This window comes from Polypterus senegalus, chromosome 1 (genome assembly GCF_016835505.1).
Source record: "Polypterus senegalus isolate Bchr_013 chromosome 1, ASM1683550v1, whole genome shotgun sequence".
Taxonomy (NCBI): domain Eukaryota; kingdom Metazoa; phylum Chordata; class Cladistia; order Polypteriformes; family Polypteridae; genus Polypterus; species Polypterus senegalus.
In genome coordinates this window covers 116,588,608-116,610,056 of record NC_053154.1, presented here as the reverse complement: position 1 = coordinate 116,610,056, position 21,449 = coordinate 116,588,608, and the positions used below count along the sequence as shown (strand labels likewise).

The window sequence follows — 21,449 nt, the reverse complement described above, 5'->3', positions numbered from 1 at the left end:
GTAGAAAACTGTGGCATTATTTTGTATTTTTGTTTACTTTGTTAAAACACATGATGATGGGTTGCTGTGAAAAGCACTTAATTGATTGATATTTCAAAAAAAATAGCAACAAAATCAATATGCAGCACTAGCAGTGTATGGTTTTGCTAAAGTCATTTGAGTCTTTGAAGGTTTAGTCCAATTGCAACAGATGCATTAGGTTATGGAATGAAGCAGGATGAATGAATACATTAAAGAAAGTGCAAAAAAAAAAACGTATATACTGTATGTAACTGATGTTAATTAGAAAACAAATAAATGAGAATGAAGTTGGACTGTCAATAAAAAAAGAAACAGGACTGTAAATAATGAATGAAAAGAGTTAGATATATAACATGGCAGTTACAGTATATAAGTAAGCTGATAAATCTGAATGTACACTGTAAATAAATAAAAAGCACAACGGAAAACAATTCTCTCTATATATAAAATCCAACATCTGTCTGTCTGTATGTCTGTCATGAGAGAACTACTTTACGGATTTAGATCTGGTTTTTTTTTTCTATAATTTGCTTGAACATTAATTTTGCGACTTCTTTCATTGTGCTAAGTATCATAGTTCACTTGCAGGAGCAATTTATTTGCAGAAAACTGAGACGGAGGGAGGGCAAAGGGAGGGGAGAAACATGATGTCAGAAGTTGGGAGTCAGGCAGGGCCCTCCTCACTCACGCGACAACCTCTGTTCGAATCGTACCTTGCTTCTGCTTAGCTAGCAATACCTGTTTTTTATTTTTATTTTATTTTATTGATTTTTAAAGTTTGTCTTGTTTCACTACTATGCAAGCAGAGCCACTGGGGATAGCTAGTCAGTCAGTCAGTCATCGTCCAACCCGCTATATCCTAACACAAGGTCACGGGGTCTGCTGGAGCCAATACCAGCCAACACAGGATGCAAGGTAGGAACAAATCTCGGGCAGGGTGCCAGCCCACCACAGGACACACACACCAACATACCAAGCACACACTAGGGACAATTTAGAATCACCAATGCAGCTAACCTGCATGTCTTTGGACTGTGGGAGGAAACCGGACCACCCGGAGGAAACCCACGCAGACACGGGAAGAACATGCAAACTACATACAGGGAGGACCTAGGAAGCGAACCCAGGTCTCCTTGCTGCAAGTGCAACGCTACCACTGCACCACCGTGCCACTCAGGGATAGCTAGTTAATACATAAATGAAACAACCAACAAATAACCAAAAATACAAATTTACTGATAAAAGTAAAAAAGAGAAACACATGCACACATACGCAGAAAATGTGAACAAAGAAGCACAAAATGATTGTAGTGCATAGTACAATTCCTCACAGCAAGTATTCATCCATGTCAAAGATAGTTTACTTTGTTTGTTAGTAAAAATAGAATTCAGTATATGAAAAATAATTGAAATTTAGTAAAGAAACATTTTGGGATTCTGTGTGCTTCTTTGTATATGCAGAAATGCTGTAACTTGAGACCACCCTAATCTGAAACCAGCCTGTACATGTATATTATTGCGTTTGGGCTGCTAAGTTTCACAAAAGACAGCCAGGAGAGAAATGAGCAAAGAGACTTTGTATTCTGGCAATTGAAGGAACAGTACTGGAGTTTCATTCTGTTTTGGAGGTTTATTTAAACGCTCAGCAAACATGACAAATTTTTAGTTAGCTTGCTCCTGTGGTGATTCCTTTGGATTAAATTAAGTTAAATTCATCTTTCTCTGGAGCGTTCAGTTGAAAAGAGGTTGTAGAGGAAGGAATGGAGCTGCCGGTAGTCTACACAAGACAGAGAATAAAATACTATGTAAATGAGCTGGCTTTAAAGCCTCGTAACACCAGCTCCAGTGAACGAAAGTGAAGTGCAATTGGCCACTAAAAAAATATATATATATATATATATAGATATATATATATATATATATATATATATATAGATATATATATATATATATAGATATATATATATATATATAGATATATATATATATATATAGATATATATATATATATATATATATATATATACACATACAGTTGGTATGGAAAGTATTCAGACCCCCTTCAATTTTTCACTCTTTGTTATATTGCAGCCATTTGCTAAAATCATTTAAATTAATTTTTTTCCTCATTAATGTACACACAGCACCCCATATTGACAGACAAAAAAGAATTTTTGAAATTGTTGCAGATTTATTAAAAAAGAAAAACTGAAATATCACATGGTCCTAAGTATTCAGACCCTTTGCTCAGTATTTAGTAGAAGCACCCTTTTGAGCTAATACAGCCATGAGTCTTCTTGGGAAAGATGCAACAAGTTTTTCACACCTGGATTTGGGGATCCTCTGCCATTCCTCCTTGCAGATCCTCTCCAGTTCTATCAGGTTGGATGGTAAACGTTGGTGGACAGCCATTTTTAGGTCTCTCCAGAGATGCTCAATTGGGTTTAAGTCAGGGCTCTGGCTGGGCCATTCAAGAACAGTCACAGAGTTGTTGTGAAGCCACTCCTTCATTATTTTCAGAATCAGTGATAATAGGAAAAAAGTCATTCACGGATTATTTTGGTTTGAGCATTCACTTTGTTATCTCTCCACATGCCATTTTAGAAGCTGTTTGCTCTTCACTACTAATGCACGGGCAGGGAATCGAGGTCAAATCAACAAAGCTAACTTTCCTTCTAGCAAAAATGTATCGAAAGTGCTGTAACAAGAAGATCACTGATCTCTATTGATTGCTAGCAAGACTGAGGCTTTCAAAATAATAATAACAAAAACTGCGTTAACAATAAAATAATTGTCACCATTAATTAATTAATGCATTAACGTGTGGGAGAGGTTGCCCGAACACCATCAGACAGACACCGGCAGTTCTACAAAACACACGTTTATTTCCAGCAAAATCACTGCACACACACACTGCCCCTGCACCAATCACCCTTACACGAGCCTTTAAACGTCCCTGGAACACGTTTCTTTTTCACTCTTGAGCTTCGTCCTCTTCCACCCGATGTGGTATGCTTCAGATCATGAGCCTTTCCTTCACTTCTCCATACTCTTCCCATCATTCTAGTACATGTTGATCTTTCATCTGTCCAAAGAATATTGTTCCAGAACTGGGCAGCCTTTTTCAGATGTTTTCTGGCAAAGTCAAATGTGGCCTTCCTATTCTTGAGGCTTAATTATTTATGTTCATGGAATTTTATCTTGAGTGTAGACTTTAACAATGACATGTTTACTTCCTCAAGAGTGTCACTGACTTGGTTAAATATTGTGAAAGGTTTGCTTTACTGCATCAAGGAAAGAATGTGCTCCATTAAATACACAGTACCAGAAGAAACCAGCCCTTCAATATAACATCAGTCCATTACAGGGCAAAATTACATTAACTCTAACTCATAATGGAGAATTTAAAACTAGCAAGTAGCCTAACACATATCTTTAGGATATGGGAGGAAAGACAAGTTGCTGAAAGAAATCCCACATAAACACAAAGAGAACATGCCAGATTTACATGTATAGCGGCAAAGGAGTAAAATTAGGATGTCTAAATCAAAGAGGCATCAGTGCCAAGGTACCAGGTTACAAATAAATAATAATATAAAAATAAACAATAAACTTGCTACAGAAATACATGATTAAACAAATAAGTGGTTACATTAACTAAAAAAATCAGCCAATAAATAAATGGGAAATTAAACTGTTGAATGAGTAAATCAATCAATTAATCAGTCAATTACTTATTGGTAATATTCTTTTAGAATAAGCAGTGAAACAGTTACATTTCCTTCAGTCATGAAGTAAGATGATCAAATTCAATTTTGCCTTGCATATTTTTGTGTAATAAAAGCAGTAAATGGCATTTCTTCATTCCGCCTCAGTCAGTCCCCTGGCCAGCAGGCAGTTAATAGTCTCTTTTATTTGATTGTGTCTCACTTTTAACTGGAGGCTGCACATTACAATCAGGCAATTGCACTAAAGCTAGAAGGCATTTGGGCCATATTATCTGAGCACATCACGTGTCAATATCTTTTTGTTCATTCTCATTCACACGTTATGTGTCAGGATGACAAATCTGAAAACACTGCAGAAGAAACAGGCATTTAACAGCACTGAAGGACAACAGAATATTAATGTCTGAAACAAAATGTGACAAATAAAAGCACCTATGTGTTCTCTTTGTATTTTACTTTAAGAAGAAAAAAATATTTTGTCTAATTGTAGCAAAGGACAACGAGATTCAATCTGATCACACTGCGCATAAGAACATTGATTTTACCGGAGAAAATTACTGAGAGAGAGAATATGAAAAATGGAGAGAGAATATGAAAAAATAAACAGAGCAGTCCATTAGTGTGACAGCAGTTGTTTCACTCGTAACATACCAGAGACAAGGTTTATGCTTTCGGCAACAAATCTCGCCAGTGTAGCTGAACTTTTATTAAAAGCCTAGCTACTCCAAGGTCACAATACTCTAGGCTCAAGCTCTTTTACTGGCCTGGTGTGTATTAACAGGAGTGACTCCACTTTTCTACTTGCTTTTATAACTGCAGAACACCACACAGATAAGATTTTTTTTATTTCTAACTAGGTGAGTTAATATCGGGTGGCACGGTGGCGCAGTGGTAGCGCTGCTGCCTTGCAGTTAGGAGACCCGGGTTTGCTTCCTGCATGGAGTTTGCATGTTCTCCCCGTGTCTGTGTGGGTTTCCTCTGGGCGCTCCAGTTTCCTCCCACAGTCCGAAGACATGCAGGTTAGGTGGATTGGTGATTCTAAATTGGCCCTAGTGTGTGCTTGGTGTGTGGGTTTGTGTGTGTCCTGCGGAGGGTTGGCACCCTGCCCAGGATTGGTTCCTGCCTTGTGCCCTGTGTTGGCTGGGATTGGCTCCTGTGACCCTGTGTTCAGATTCAGTGGGTTGGAAATGGATGGATGGATGGAAGGATTCTTAGACTTCTAGAAACATGTTTGAGCAGTTTATAAAGCATACAGTAGATTGATTTAGTAAAAACAAATGAAAAAGTTATAAAATATAAAAAGTTATAAGATAAAAAGCAGTGTATTCAAGACCAAAAAATTACAATGTTTCTGAAAACATTTAAGCAGCTTATCCTAGAGAGTGTTAAGAGGAGACAAACAGTGTGAAAGGGTTGGGGCACCACCCTGGTGAAACCCGTATAATTGAAAGAAAATTGCAGTGAACAGGTTGTGGATAATGTCTTTTCAGACAGGAGGGCAGAATTGAACTGCCTCAAAAATGGTTCTGGTCACAGGGGTTCCAGGCAGGAAGGGTTGAGCCATGGAGGACAGATAACGGAAGTGTCATCGATGGTGGAACGGCCATCAATCTTCTGTTCTACAGACAGAGGAAGAGAGAAGACATTAGAACACAGCACCAAGCACTGGTAATTACTATCACCAGAGTACTTAAGATGTCTCCCATGCGCACATGTGTGACAACAGGTTATAGAACATTTAAAATGACATGTTACTAAATTATGGTAGAACACTTTTGCAACAATTGCCAGTGCCTTTTCACAATGATTCCCAGCCAGGCATGTTTTGTGTCCCCATTTTCAATCTTTTTCTTGTACTTAAATAGACTTCCTCCCAGGCCTATCCCTCATACTTAGGTTAATTTTCCCTTTTTATGTGAATATGGCTTATGATAGACTGGTTCACTCTTCAGGACTGGTTTCTTCTTTTCACCACTTGCAGTTTGGAAAGGGTATGGCTTTCCATAACGAAAGGTTTTGAAAATAACTCTGTCCATCATAACTAGTTTTCACCAAGGAGTGAAGACCTAACTTCTTTGAATTTATTTTCATGTATTTTGTGCCCTAGCACTGCACATTGTACATTCTTTTATACTCTTGGATGCTGTATTGTTTTTCCCTAGGTCTAGTATTTTGTAAGAAGTATGCTACATTTACTAGTGTACAATTACAAATCATTATATTATTGTACTTTTTAATTACTATTATTATGTATTTATTTATTAATTTTGTTTTGGCTCAGTGAAAACCATAAATACATTTTCTAATGCATAGCTTGTACAAGGCACCGTATGTACACCTTGAATATTATTAACTCCCTGGATACTGTTTTTATCTTTTTTTATACGAATTCTTAAATTGAAATCCTTAATTTTCCTCTAATTTTGCTGTTATTGAAAAAATACCTATTTAACTTGTACTTGAAGGGAATGTCCATTACGCCAGTGATTTTCAAATGTAGTCCTCACTGATCCTGGCAGTTGTAGGTTTTTGTTCCAACCAGTTTTACAATCTGTTTAATTTAATTCTAAATAAAATCATTAATTAATTTTTTCATTTCTCATTCTGTGTTCAGAAAAGCACAGTAGTGTGAGATTTACGATTGTAATAAATTTGTAGATATTTGTTTTTTTGCCATAGTACTTCACTGTGTTTTGTTGTTGTACGTTTAAGTCACCTTTTTGCTTCTTTAATCTGCATACACAAAAAGCTAAGGTCTGTCTTTCTGTCACACAGCTACTAGAATACTGATCTTAGTTTTATTTGAAAGTTTATGTCCTCATCTGTTTGAAAATTCAAAAAAGTTTAGATAGCAACAATCTCAACAAAGTGACCTGTGATTGTGCTTTATTATGGCAAATGACACAGCAGAAAAAAAAAATAGAGCAGTAACATTAGCTGTGCATCAAGCAAATTGCAGAAGCTTATTAAGCGACAAAGAGCACCACAATAGGAAGAAGAAGAAGAAGAAGAAAAACAAGAAAAAGTAGAGAAGTAACATTCCATGAGAAAATATGGGAATCCAAGAACAACAATGAACTAAAAATAAAGTTGAAAAAATGTATGTATTTGCACTCTGGTGGCCATGGTCTGTGGTTGTGTGTTTATAGCAAAGCGATTGAGAAACCAAGTGAGAGCCATGATAACGGTAGAAAGGAAAAGAAGAGCGTCAAGCACATCATAGAAGGTGATCAAGTGATGAAGAACAAGAAAGAAAAAGAATACAAGACACTAAAGCACATAGATTAGCAAGAACTAATCCTGAATATACTGTAGCCTGATATATTCTGGAAACTCAATAAATTTTAGATTGCAGCACCTGGTGACCAGGAAAGTTTAGAGTAAACTTGTGAGAATGCCCTAGAGACAGAAATGCATGGCAACAATCAATGTTTCTTTGAAGACCACTCTACTTTTCAAAGTTGCATTAGTGATGTGATCTCTGTCGAACCATATTCTTTATGTTGAAAACCAAAGAATGTGATGCCAAAATAGAAAAATGGAAAAGTTCCACCACCTCTAGGTAAGCTACCAGCAGTAATACAATAAATTATGACCTCTAGAGAAAATGAAAGAAGTAACTATGTAGGAAACAAAAGAAATGTGAACAGTTCCTTATCTTTAGCAAAGTTTTATTTGCATTTTATCTTAGGACCGTAGGTTCACATGTTTCACTAGTTATACCCAATAGTGCGTTTGTCTATAAATAATGACTTAAATAACCAGAACACCTGTAAAAGTGGAAAAAAACTGATGGTGATGATAATAATGAAAACCTTAAAAATGACATAAAAACATTAAATTATCTCCATGTAGCATTAAAAAAATGCTCGCTACATTCAAAAAAAAAAAAAATAGAAACCCGAGTTTTGTAATTTCTCTACTAACAACAAAATACAGACACTGGGTAATAACTTGCTTAATTACGGCAGAAGTTTAATTAAAAGCAGATGTTGGTTGAGAAAAATGTATGCAGCCGTAAGTGTCTCCTAGAACTGAGCTTGGGATCCTCTGTTTTCTATCATTTTGTGAAAATACCTGTGGAATAATGCAGTTTTCTGTATACACCGTAGTCCTTACACCTGCTCACAGCATTGCAAATATCCCAAAAGGCTTTCATAATGACTCTGTCATTCTGTGCTGGTAGTATTTAAAACAGCACCACCTTCTGTGTGCAATATATGTCCATTGAAATCAGTATTTTACAGTCCATCCTTACAGCATACCGTTACATTACATAACATTCTCAAACCCGGTTAATCACATTTAGTGTTGAAACAGACAACGGCCTTTCCCAACAGCACTAGGCACAAGGCAGGAGCCAACTTTGGACAGGGCGCCAGCTCACTGCAGGACAGCAGAATATAAAAGATTTTTTAATTTCCTGAACAATTAAAATAACAATATTAAATGCATCATAATCTTCCTTATTTCAATTACATACAAGTTAAATGCATCCATTTTTCATTAAAGTAAAAATGGTCTACTGTAACCAGCTTCAGCCAGTACGGCTTTTGTTCTTGAGTATGACTGTTGTCTGTATATGCACATACTAAAACTGATTTCTGAACTTGTCTGCTAAACTGGCATAAATCAGGAACAATCCATGCAAAGGACACTAGCGCATGGCAGGACAAACGCATATACATGATTGGCCAGTTTAGGACTGCTAATCCAGCTATCACACTATATGGACACATAGGGAACTTGCAAACTCCACACCGGCAGCACCCTTTTATACAGTATCTATTACTTGATAAAAAGTGTTTACTAAGATTATGCTACCCCCAGCTCCTCATAGAAACCCACTCAATATTAAAATTCATGTCATAATCCATAAACACACTCCAATCAGTTGTATTTACACAATCGTTTTCATATCATTTTTCAAAAATATATATTATTTACATTATGCATGGTTCAATAAAATGATATACAGTAACAATGTGTAGCATCTTTTACGGGAATGAAGTCTTGGAATTTAAATTGTATTGGACTTCACTATAATGGTCATCTTATTTCCAGTCTTGAAGACCAAGTGGAACTTCTCCTCCTATAGTAAATTTACTATACTTAGAAGATAGCACTGATGAAAAAAAATGACATTGTTTTTGTCTGAAAGTGATATATTGATACTAACACAATTAACCAAAGCCAGTCAGTCAGGTATAGTGTTGTAACCTTTGGGCTTTGGACCTCAGACACTGAAGATGTGAGATCAAATTCTGCTACTGACACTGTGTGACTTTGAGCAAATAACTTCATCTGCCTGTGCTCCAATTATTGAAACAAAAGAAATGCAACCAATTGTATCTCTCAAATGTTTTAAGTTGCCTTGGATAAAGCAAATAAGCAAGTGTAACTTTTTAGTCCATTTTAATATTCCTAAAAATAAACATGTTAAAAAGAAAATACAGCTCATTAAAATTCAAGCAACATGTATTTAACAGCTTGAGCCATAAGTGTTACAGGGTACGCATGTCAAAAAAGGTGTTTTTCTCCTTTATTCTTTTTTTAATGTACTTGGGGTTTTCACTTTGGAAAAACATGTAAAATGTAAGAAGTAAGAAATGAAGAAGTCTGGAATATTGTTTGACATAGGTGACTGTTCTCTGTCTGAATCAAAGAATATTATAAGATCAGAAGACTATGTCATGAAAGAGAAATGATGAAACTAAAATGAAACAGAAAAATGTCAGCACTCATTTTGATACCCAACAGTCCTAAAATCCAAATAAATTACAAAATGAATAAATAGAGTAATATGTGAATAACTTATTTATTTACGTCTGAGTCACATTTAGCTGGTCATTCCAGCAGCACTGGGTCCTGTTTGGAGGCACCAACCCTACACTAGGTGCCCCTCCAGTACACTCACAAACACATATCCACATTACTTATATTGGGCCTCTAGGATATAGGAGGAAAACTTTAAATGAAAATGAAGAAATATGGAAAACTCTGTACAAGCAGTGATTGTGCCTGAAGTTTAACCCAAGACTCTAGAGCTGTGATGCAGGAGTGCTGACCACATTATTAATAAACAATGTACAGTATTTTAATTTTATCATATAGTTTTTATCACAGTGCTCTGTCCTGTGATGCAGTTGTTTTTTATATTGTCTTTTACCCAGCATTCTGTTTATTTTAGGTCATGTTGGATACATATTTTTAGAAATAAGAACTAATAATGTGTGTTTTCTCTGAGTTCAATAAGGGTATAATCTTGTGTTGTTTTCACAATATTGATATTACATAGCATGTTGTGTGGGTGTTCACTTTGAAAGCCATTACATAAAATAAATAAATACTGATCACCTATCTTGGTTAAATCTCTTCACGTCTGCGGGCAGAAAGACAGAGATAAAGCAAGTAGATTAGTGATATTACAAAATACAAATATAGGTTCAATTATTTGTACACTAACATCAAATATACACTAGCAATCAAAAGTTTATAATTTAGTATTTATTACTCACATACATCTGCAATGCCCCCGTTTTCAGCAGCCATTACTCCAGTGCCCTAATGGTAAATGCTCTTGGCATATCCTTTATAAATCAGGTTAACTCTTATTGGGTTAGTATTGTAATTGTGTTACCTCAGCTATAACCTGTTATTCTTTTCAGTAAAGCAGGTAAATTGTCTTTCTTTGGCTTGTAATGTACATTAAGTTCAATTGTACTATCAAAAATGGCAAAAACAGAAAAGCTTTGTCTAGAAATGTATGAGTCTATTGGTTTTTTTTTTGCAAAATTAAGGTTATTCAATGCAACAGATTGCAGAGAATCTGTAGATTTCATACAAAGGTGTCCACTACTGTCTAGACAAACTGGATTTAAGTAGATGAGGAAGGCTCAGATGAGCAACTGAAGGAAAATATAAATACATCAGAAGATGAGAAACAGACACATTACAGGTCCTAGTTTGTTGCTTCCTTAACTCTTTGATGGCTGAATATTTTTTACAGAAAACAGTTTTCTGAAAAGCAATATAGAAATCAAAATAAAACATCTGTTACTGCATGCTGGGGCTGCTAGCTTGCCAAGAATGTGCGGCAGGCTTGCTGCCAGGCTGTCTTTGTGTGGCTGGGGCAGCAGTGGTTACGGTTGCAGTGTATTGTAATCTGGTTTCTACCTCTTACCATTGTTAAGTGGCAGTTCTCCCAGGCAAACAGTGCCTTAGGTGTGTCAGCTACTTGAACCTATTCAGCACCATGATTAGTTGGGGACCAGTCATCTGAAGCTGGAACCTCACATTCTTTTTCGATCACTTGTATCAGAATTGGAGTCGAACAAGTCATAGTACAATTCAGAAGGAATAGGAAAAACGTTGTTCACTGAATATTTTGATCTCTCACCAGATGTCAGTGCCATTTTTGCCATTGTTTGTAGCTTGCTACTCACGGGAGCACAGGAAATCTCGGTCAAAACTCAATGAAGCTAACTTTACTTCGAGCAATGTAATGGTTGGTTTTGTCACTGTTTACAGTTGATTACCGTCGTCAACTCCTCCTTTTGACAAAAGTCGACATCAGCCCTGAAAGAGTTAAATAGTACAAATCACTGCAACAATCAAAAAGGTTACAATGGGCAGAAGTTTGTAAACACCCACAAATCCACCATCCAATATCTGTCATCTTTTGTACATTTTAATCTTTTTTTATTTTCCAATTTCAGGTATAGTTTTTTTCTTTGAAACTCTGCCTTTACACCCAGCAACCTGCATTCATATTTTTACTGTTGATGTTTTAGACCAGGAAATGTAGGCAAAATCACAACATAGAACTGAAAGGAAGAGTTTAAGCATGATGAGGAAGTCTAAAAAAAAGAGAAAACTGACAAAATTCAAAGTCAAACAAGTATACCAAGTTCCTGGCTGTCTATTGGCCATCAGGTATATAACTTGACACAAACAAAAGTTTGCTTTTAAAATTTTTAATGGCTTTCTGAAACACTTGGCAATCAAAGGACCAAGCTCAGGACAGCTAAAAGGAAATTGAGAAAGTCCAAATCTTGGACAGACTAAGTATCAGTCCCTTCTCGCATCCTTTTTTCTGCCACCATCAATGCTAAGGTAAGGTTCTACCAGACCAGAATTAACAGCACCACTGACACACACTTTCTGTTCTCTGCTATTCCTTCCCTTCTTAACCCTCCTCCACCTCCTCCCCCAACTTCCTTGTTTGCTGATGATTTTTCCACATTTTTCCAGGATAGGGTGGCTGCTATCAGCTGTGAATTCTCACCCTTGCTGCCACCCATTATGCCTGCTTCCAAGCAACACCCAACATTCTCTCTGCATTCTACCACTGATGTTTTCAACCTCCTCTCCAATCACCTCACTTTCTTTCCACTCAATCCTATTCCCTTACATCTCCGCCTTACTCATTCCTGTAATTACACACATCATTAACACTTCACTCAGCTCAAGAATATTTCCTAATGTCTACAAACACGCTCTGATAACTCCCACTTCTCAAAAAAACCAACACTCAATCCATCCCAAGTTAACAACTACAGGCCTGCCTCTCTCCTGTCCTTTCTTTCCAGAACACTTGAACATGCTGTTTCTGTCTGAATCTCTTCCTTCCTTGTACACAATGAATTGCTTGATACCAACCAGTCCGGTTTTAATAAGAACCACTCAACTGAGCTCTACTGACTGTGGTTGACCAGCTATGCTGTGCTAGAGCTAACAACATGTCATCAGTCCTGATTCTGCTAGATCTGTGTACCACCTTGTTCGACTCCATCATCTAATCATATGGGTTCTCTTATCAGTGCTGTGCCGATGATACACAGCAGTATCTGGCATTTCTCTGGGAGGACAATACAGTATCAACTAGAGTGTCTGCATTTCTTATTGATATCTCAACCTGGATGAAGGACCACCACCTAGAGCTCAACCTGACAAAAAACTGAGCTTCTTGTGATGCTGGCCAGCCAGTCTGTTCAACTTCCAATCTCTGTACAGCTTGGCTCACTGTCGCTAACACCCACCAGGTCAGTTTGCAACCTTGGTGTGGTGATTGATGAGCAGCAATCTTTTTCTGACCACATTTCTACTGTTTCTTGTTCATCCAGGTTTGTGCTGTACAATACCCACAGGATCAGAACTTTTCTGACAGAGTATGCAGCACAACCTCTGGTTCAGGCTTTGGTCTTGTTGCATCTGGACTACAGCATCTCACTTCTGGCAGGAGATGATTAAAAATGCAGTGGCCATCTTGTATTTAACCAGCCGAGACAAGCACATGTCACTCCTCTCTTTGGGTCACTACATTGGCTCCCTGTAGCAGCATGCATCAAGTTCAAATCCCTGATGCTTCCCTGATGGTTGCCTACACAGTAGTCAATAGTTCAGCACCCAAGTATATGAAGACAATGGTGAAGTGCTATGGATCTTCTTGCCCACTCAGGTATGCCAGTGAACAGCGTCTGGTGATGCCACCTCTATGTGGTATCAAATCTCAATCCAGACTCTTTTCATGTATGGTTCGAGGTGATGGAACAGGCTGCCCACCTCCATCAGTACTGCTGATTCCCTCAATGTATTCATGAAGCAATTGAAGACCTACCTGTTTTATGAATATCTGTCAAATTGTGCAATCAACTTTTGTTACCTGTCCTATTACACTTGCTGAACAAACAGACCCTAGTCTAATGTTACTTGGTTGTTCACCTCTTTTGTAAGTCGCTTTGGATAAAAGTGTCTGCTAATCAAATAAATGTAAATATAAATATACAGTATAGCCATGAAATAAAACCCAAAGTGGCAATGTCCACACAAACATTTGTTTCTATAATGGCATTATGTTAACGTCATAAAAGTAACATTAAAATATAATAACAATAAAAAAGGTGTAATTATCAAAAATTATCTGATCAAAAAATCAGTTTCATAACAGCAACTTGGTTTAAAGCAACATAAACTTTTATTCTACATAATTTGTTATTAGTTCTTCTGTATAGTTTATTTTCTGTTCCCTATTTTGGGCAGCATTGGAATTTCTTGCTATCCCCTTAATCTTTTTATGTTGATTCAAAGTCAACTTGGCCTTGAGCATATGACTGCTTCACAGCACAAATTTAAAATTTATAGCCAAAAAAAGCCAAAATACTAAGATCTCAGCATTTTTTCTTACAGGCAGTATAATACAACAAAGACACAGGAAAATCCATGTAGAGGTGTTTTTTTTCTTAATTAAGTTTATTGAATCACATTGATGCTCATTAGCATGTTTGCAGCCTTCTGAAAGTTAAATTGCTAATATTATTGAAAATGATACTCAACAGAAAATTCTTAATTAAAACTGTGTAACCAACACACGAACGAGGAAATAAATTATCCCAAAATCCCAAATTAAAATTCCCAGCTAATTAAATGATAAACAATAAGAAGCTGGCAATGAAAAAACTCTTTTTTATTCCTTGTTTGCTTAGGTTTGATAATAGTGCTAGCAGTCTTTACATGAGAATGTATTAAACATAACCTGATGGTTACCATTCTACATTAAGCACATGTATATAATGTGGCAGAAGTAGTATGCGTTCATGTTTTCTATATAAAATGGTTAAATGAATTTTAGTAGTAAGATCCAAGTTTTATAAACAGAGCCAAACAATGTTTGAAAGCATATCTGTTACTCCTTATTGCCCAGACAGGGATGAAGACATTAGCAGTAATATAATAAAGAGAAGAAAAGTTACTCTCTCTTGTTGAGCTTATTTTCACAATAGTAAAGATGGAACTTTACGTGTTGTGGATAAACAATTTGTCCAATACAAAACAGCAAGTTTCCTCTCTCTAACCTGAGAATCACTGACCTTTCCAATTATTCCCAGGCTAAACTGTGCTGTTGAATATTGAAGCCGGCAAGCTGATATAATGTGAAGCAAGTAAGGTGACCCAGGTCTAAATCAATTAGTAATGCTGCCGCTACATCCATCTACTGTGCGGTCATGTCCTACAGGTAGGAAAAGCTACTTGACTTTGTCAATAATCCTAAAATTTCAACATACAAATAATACATTGTATACCTTGAACACAGAAACAACAGAGGATCCAGATTATGCTAACACATTAGCTATTTGGCTTTGATTTAAATGTTCAGACTATTGGGGCATACTGTACATTCTACAGTTTTGGAGGTCAAGCACAATATGCATGGCCTTCCTAACATACTACTTATGAGGTTGACTGCACCCTTGATTATAGGCTGGAGTACAGGACAGCAGGGATATCTGGAACCAATAGGGGAATTCTAGGAAGATAGCACCGGGATTTCCTGTAGACAATTTGGATCCCCAGAAGTAGATAAGAAGGTGATCCTAGAAGTAATTTTTGACTAGGATTTAAAAGTCTCTCGATCTGGTGAATGTGTACTAAGAAAAAGCTGCAAAAGGGGTTCGAGAAGAGCACCTTATCAAACAGACATAGATAGGTCCAGTGGGCATCCAGCATTTTGTTTTTGTATGCTTAATTTGTGCATTTCTTGTGTTCTTGCTTTTGTTAATAAACACACTCATTTTCTTTTTCTATGTTTTGACCATTGGCCTTTCTCTCTGAGTTGTGTATAGCTTAGGAGCACCACCTATTATCTATAATATAATTAATTCTTTTGGCAGCCAGATGTTTTCAAAGTGCTATTTTAATTTCACTTTTTACATAAAAACACAGTGGCATTCACATTTTTAAATTAACGTACATCTAATGTTGTGTTATTATCTTATCTATCTTTTGATCGTTTTGTTTTAATGCAGAATTTTGTCGACAGCCACTTCAACGTAAACTCAAAATATCAAGAACAATTATGAGTGTTATTGATATCAGCCTGGTCTGATCTGCTTTATCTGTTCATTGTCTTTGTTAAGGTGTCCTGTTGCCTTTTGCCTACCACAGTTATTTCAGCTAAGAAAGACAGAAGTTTCAAAGTAAGGAAGACAAGTTTCAAGGTAAGAGACAAATACTCACTGATCATGGTGCCAGATAGTGGTGAAATGTTGCATGTTGATTAGCAAATGCAAGTAAGAATTTCACAACACTTTGTACATGTGACAACATTGATCCTATGAACCTATGTGACTCTGTTTTATCAGCTGGACATTTCATTTTCAGTTAACTATATGATGTTTTTAATATTGATGATAGCATCAACCTCAGTACTTCTCATTACATTTTACAACAAACATACTTTTCTGCAAATAATCAAATGTACTTCCCTTCATTTAATTAATATAATGCACTCACGACAGAAACATTCCTGAATACAGAGATTATCCATCAGGAATCGCATTCATACATATTAGGACAATTTAAAATTAACATCAGCCTAACAACATGTCTTTCTACTGTTTAAAGAAATTGACTTCCATAAAGGAAACATGGACAAAAGACAAAATGATAACACCAGGGACATCCTAGGCCAGAATCAAGCCAGGATTTGCACATTAAGAAGCAGCAGATCTGCCATTTAATATTTGTATGGACTTAACTAAAGCTTATGGAAATAAAAATAAAAAAGTACAGACTTTAAAATATACAAAATCTTCAAGTTTTTGAGCTACCTTCTGATTATTTGGGCCCTTCAGGTAAGAAAGGGCTGATCTGAGCCTTACAAGGACATTAAAACTCTTGCTCAAGGACACACTGCCAGTCGGGGCTTAACAAAGGATTTCATCCGCTAACCTTCTAGCTGCAAACCTTTCCCTATAACCACTAGACCAGACAGTCTGTAGAAGTCTAATACTAGTATATGCACTCTTCCTGCGTGTTGGGGATTTTGAGCATTCAATCAAGCATAAATTCCAACCTCTCAGTATTGATGTCCATGATCATTAGTGCACAATGATTTTCTTTGAAGCAAACAAGACTGTCTATAGTATAATGAATTTTGAATGTTCTTAGGGATGGTGAAATAGATATTGATTGTGAATATTTGGATCCATCTGTGGCTCACTGGGGATTATCACAGAAACTAAAGAATCGGACTAAGCACCAAGCAATATATGGTGTACAAAAGCAAATGACAATTTCCACTCTAAATAATAGAAATATTGCACTGACATTCTTTGACTGTTTTATACGTACCACCTTGAAACATATTATATCCAGTTTGAAATTATTGCAATTATGTTTATTTCTATTCTATATTAAAGTACTGGATCCGAAGACATGGATTTGATATCTTCCTTTTTAAGAAAAAGTGAGGCTTATGGAAACAGATTTTTTTAATTTAATGAACTCAACTTGTTTACCCTTTTGCTTTCCACACATCATGCTTTCCCACAACATAATAAAGTTTTGACAGGTTAGCTGACATGCACCTGTTTGTTTCCTTTGTATAACTGTGTCTTTTTAACTGACAGACAGACATTCAATTTTAGTGGAATTCTAACCTTATGCCTATTGCAAAAGGGATTCCAAAAACCCCAAATTGAAATTTTTTGGTTAAAACTTACATTCATATACTTTTCAGTAATTCACAGCATTAAAGATGCAATGGAATATCTGAGCAGACATTGAATTTTAAACATTCTTCATGGAGTGTGGGCCTTGATAGGTTTACTTTCACCAAATTTCACATTATAATGTTGTTTTATTATTCCTCTCTTTTATTACAATCTGTCATTCAGTGCCTTTAGCATATTAAGCAATGTAATGGATGTCTGGCTGGCATGAGGTTGTTGGGCAATGGCACCTCCCTTGGCATACACAGTGGATCTGTGTGCCTGAAGAATCAATTTGCTGTTTAAAAATAAAGCTTAAAATACTTGCAAAAGTCTTTATTGGGAGAGAGCCATGCATAACTGCATGGTCTGTGTTAGTTTCTCACTTAGAACTAACTCCACAGTAATACAGCAAGGATTATCAAGCTTATTTGAAGATTGGAGTTGTAACCTAATTTGTTATTGTCTTGTTCATTTCACAATGACTCTAATAAATGCATTACATTGAAATAAATTGTACTTTAACAATTTCTTTGCCTGTAAAATAACTGTGATATGTTAAACTTTATCATTTTGCCATAATGGCTCTTTTCTGAAAACATATTAAGCTGTAAATGTAACATTTATTTAATCAGCATCAGTGTCAAGAAGAGCCTATGTTTAAATTTGCTGTTGTAATAGATTGATAAAGCCTTGCACCTTACAGTCTCTGGGTGAGAGATATGTAATATTTTTACTACGTTTTGTTTTTATTGATTTCTAAACATGCTCATATTACTCTTTATGAATAGGCATTTTCGTGAATGTAATTTTTTGTTGAAGAAGTGGAAAATAATTATAAATATGCTATTAAAACAGTAATGAGAAGTTCCAAAAATTAAGATAACATCTGATAACCCAGAGATTCTCAGCATGTGTCTCATGATATCCTGGTAGGTGCTTTTTCTGCTCTTTACATTTCACCCTTTTTGTTTTTGAAAGTCATCTTCAATAAAGGAGCCTGTTAAAGAAGTAATAATAATGATCAAAATACAACATACAAAGCTGCAGAGAGGTAAAGGAGTAGATCTATCATACACTATGATTTGTAGAAATGCACACTATGGACTCTAGAATTAGATTTTGAAGTGAGCTTCATTACAAACATTAGGTTGGGTGCACATCAAATAATACTGCATTAATTGTAGCCAGATCTGGAAAATGAAATTTGCTTTTTGATCCACATCTATTGCAGACAAGCCCTATGAGTTTTCATAAACACACACTGTTGTATGTTTACTGTATTTTTTTTTCTAGGACACCCTCCAAAGACAAAACCGATCAGGTCAAAGAAATTAAGCCTAACTCTACCTGACCCACTCAAAATATTATCTCACTTGACCTGCACGTGATATGAGGAGCAGAGAATTAACCTGACAAGATGAAATTCCTGCCCTCTTCCTGGAACGAAATCAAATATTTCCAATAGAAGGACCTTTTTTGTGCTACAAGTTAATATGAGGTTATACTATATTGATATAAGATAAAATCTGACAATCAAGATAGATAGTAAAGTAACCCCCCAAACCAAGGCACCCAAATGTCCCGCCTTTAGAGGATGAACAATTATGACGTCTGTGCAAAATGGCATGAAAGACACATCAAGCACAAATGCAGAGAAGACACACAGCAAAAGGGATCAAATAAGATGAGTTCTCTGTCAATTTTAGGAAATCAATTTTCATTGACTTAGCCTTATTTGAACTTGGTGTGGATCAAATGATTTTCTGGCTGTTACATTGAGAAGTAGCAGTCCACTGAAAAATTTGTTTGGGGTCTATGAAACAATTTACCAAACTACTGTGATCATTTTCTGAATGGCAATAAGCACAGCCCCATTTACATTAAAAGCTATAAACATTTTACATTTTTACATCTAATATTGAAAGACCAAAGGCAAGTTTGAAAGGACTAAGAGATGAAACGTAGGTCAAAAACAAAACAAGAGCTAGTTACTAAAAAATTAAGAAAATCAAAGTTGCCAGTTGTCAAAATGATATCCAAAAATCAAAAGTCTAAAAACATAACAAAAGTCAAAATCCTGAATACCTGAAATTCATTAACTCTTACTACATAACATTCCAATTCATTTTTGTTTATTTATGTACAAACGTGGACAACCGGTAATACTGCACCATCATCTTTAACAAAGTGACATTATGCATCAGAGTTTCAATAGTCATGAAGTAGCAATAGGGAGCTACCATTAGTAATAATCTGGTTCCTCCCATAAAAAAAAACTAAAAATATGGCAGAATTCATGAGTGAAAAATATTCAAAAAAGTGTTACAAAAATATAAAAAGTTGACAAAAAACAACAATAGAATGAAAATGATTTGATTCATAAAATTAGCATTGAATATGTTCTGAAACCCCTAATAATAAGACACACAATCAGAAAACTGACTCAAAATCCGCATATTAGTAATAAATATTTGTGTGTCTCCCACTTAAAATTTTGAATGTGGAAAATGCTCTGTTTTTATGTTTCAATGAACCTGATTTCTGCTGTTGTGTCTAATCTCTCATGCAAACACATCACATAAAAGTGTGAATCATAGCACTTCAATGTGTACTGCCACATCAGTCCAGATTAACAAGCACCACAACCAGGGACCTCTTGCATAACACCGTGCATAGAATTCACACTCTAACATGGTATATGGACAAAAGCGGAAATGTGCTTACGCACAAAAAATCTGTGCGAACACCAACTTCCACGTTCTTCCACTCCATTAATCCCGGTCAGCATGAAAAGTAACAACATGCACCTGCTGCCGGTTCCTAACTCCTCCCAGAATTATGTCTACTTGAATATGCAAATTAATATAAATAGCCCTTAAGCTCAGGGTTCTGTGAAAAGACAATGCCAAAAGCACAGGGAAAATAGAAGAATTTCAGTGAATACCAAGTGGAGGCAAGAAAAAACGTACTATTTGTTGGTTTAAACAGTGGTATAAACAACAAAAGGAAGTTGATCGATTGACAGGGTGTCGGAGAAACTCTAAAACTCAAGTTCACAAACTCACACAGTGCCCGAAATAAAAAAGAAGTTGTCAGATATCAAATTTACTGTGAAAAGGAAAGTCGCAGCCCAACATTCTGAGAATTATACAAAGAGCACTTGATGGACTGATTGATTGCATTTATAGTTCTTGGGATGAAACTGTTCCTGAAACACGAGGTCAGTACAGGAAAGGCTCTGAAGCGCTGCCATATGAGAGCAGTTCAAATAGGCAGCATGGCTGAGACATCGTGTGCTAGATGCTGTATACCGATAATTCTCTTTCTGATCAGCTGCTGTAGAGCTGTGATTCCATACTCAGATACAGTGACAAAAATACTCTGAGTGAGAGTAATATGGAAAAAGATGATCTGCTATGGCAACCCCTGCAACATATAAATGCATTGTTTATACATGAGGCCCCGGGAAATAACTGAAAGAAACTCTGCCTTAAAACTAGTAAAACTCAGAAGTCCAAAGATTATTTGTATACCAAAATATGAAAGACCAAAACGCCAGCCAAACTCACAGTCAAAAGGAACTCATAAAAACCTTTCTCCCAGAAGAGATTTCACTAACTAAACACAAGTGATGGTTTTAACACAACTTTCACAAACTACCAGAGGTGGGCAGTAACAAGTTACACTTATTCTGTTACATTTACTTGAGTAAGAAACGGTACTCTTACTCCACTACATTGGGCAACACTCGAATCGCTATTTTTTTTCCATTATATACGCTATATTTCAAACATGCACGGCCCGGCCTCCACGTATTCTTTAGCTAAAACTCCCTAAACCGTTTCCCATTCATTCTCTATGGTAGTGCTAAACCACTACAAATGCTTTTTATTTTCTGCCACTTCCATTTCAGGGGGCACTGTTCTGCGCTTTTCACCACTTTGCCTGCCTGCCTACAGTGTCTGCCTTCATAGACGTGCTGGGGTGTTTTTCTTTTTTGTTTTTCTTAAGTAAATCGTCAAGCTAAAAATGTCAATCACGGTTATTTTTGTTGATTAATTCATGCTTTTATTGATTATAGCTAATACTGCTATCAAGTGGTCACTATTTTTGCCTGTTGTATACAATCTATCTACAGTATTGTCTTTCATATTTATCTCCACTCTCACTGCCCGCTTGCCTGCGTGCATCGATTGATGTATCATTT

General features: G+C 36.2%; 1 pseudogene; it reads left to right on the top strand.

Annotated features, from left to right (window-relative positions):
• The window catches only part of LOC120527605, a 34,403-nt pseudogene that overhangs the window by 9,343 nt on the left and 3,611 nt on the right, over positions 1 to 21,449 (top strand).